This window comes from Nannospalax galili, unplaced genomic scaffold (genome assembly GCF_000622305.1).
Source record: "Nannospalax galili isolate Female #2095 unplaced genomic scaffold, S.galili_v1.0 scaffold368, whole genome shotgun sequence".
Lineage (NCBI taxonomy): Eukaryota > Metazoa > Chordata > Mammalia > Rodentia > Spalacidae > Nannospalax > Nannospalax galili.
This window is the reverse complement of record NW_008359963.1, coordinates 1626250-1627425: the sequence shown is the minus strand read 5'-3', so window position 1 is coordinate 1627425 and position 1176 is coordinate 1626250. Positions and strand designations below refer to the sequence as shown.

The window sequence follows — 1176 nt, the reverse complement described above, 5'->3', positions numbered from 1 at the left end:
TTGATAGTTATATATTTTACTTATGATTTATAATAAATCATTACTCTTGATACACTTTATTTATTATTGTATGTGTATATACATGGTGTATGTTATGAGTGAGTGCATGTGTGGAGGTCAGAGGTCAGCTTTTAGGAGTTCTCTCCTTCCATTGTGGATTCTTGGGATCAAATTCAGGTTAGCAGGTTTGCACAGCAAGAATTTGTACCACTGAACCTCCCCTACTTTTAAATTTATCTGTTTATTTGCAGAATAGAAATGATTTACTGTGCTTAATTCAGAAAATGCTTTCTTTTTTATTCCACTTAAAAAGGAGTCTTCATTACTTTTTGCCTTTGAATGAACAGACCCTCTTTGGATTTAAAAGATAGTGTTGGTAATTTGAGACAGAGTCTCACTATAATAGCTCTGGCAGTCCTGGAACTTACTCTGTGCTCCTCAACTTAAAATGACCCTCCTGCCTCTGTTTCCTGAGTGCTGGGATTGCTGATGTGTGTCATTATGCCCAGTTTATTTTTAAATTTATTACATAAAGTTGAAAATAATGGTTTCATGTGGCAGGCTGTGATTTAGAAGTACCTGATATTAATATTAGGACATTAAAGCCTTATGAAGTTCAACCCAGTCCACGGGGATTTTTGTCTTCCTGTATTTTCAGGAGAGACAAGCTTAGATTCATCCACATCCCATTTTAGCAAAGGTATGTTGAGTATTTGTCCATAGATGCTGTCATAGAACAAAGGTAGAAACAGATGGTTTAAAATGTAAAACACCCTCTGCTGACTGATTGGCCTTGGGTAGACATTCACTTTGGTATCTTGTATTTTCCAGTACCTAGTCCTATACAATGTGAATTAACCTTCAGGCCCAATGGCTGAATCATTTGCAAAATTTTCATGGAACAACAAAGCCAGGTTTTATATGCTGGATTTAATTAAGATAAGAAAGATACTAGGATTGCTCAGAAATACAGAAATTAAATACGTGGAACAGAGAGAGGCTGCAGGTTAATGTTAAGATAGACTTCATTTAACAGTTTTATGCAGCAGTTTAGAATTTACCAAGGGCCTTAGCATGTATGGTTTCATTTAATCCTAGTGTTTGTCTCTGAGCTGGATACAATCCACATTCTGCAGGTCAGGGTCTTGGGCTTTCAAATGGCAGCCTTTTTTTTTT

The 1176-nt window shown here is 36.1% G+C and overlaps 1 protein-coding gene across 2 annotated transcripts in view; it reads left to right on the top strand.

The window, feature by feature from the left end:
- The window catches only part of Fbxo28 (F-box protein 28), a 32542-nt gene that overhangs the window by 12430 nt on the left and 18936 nt on the right, over positions 1 to 1176 (top strand). The window lies entirely within an intron of this gene.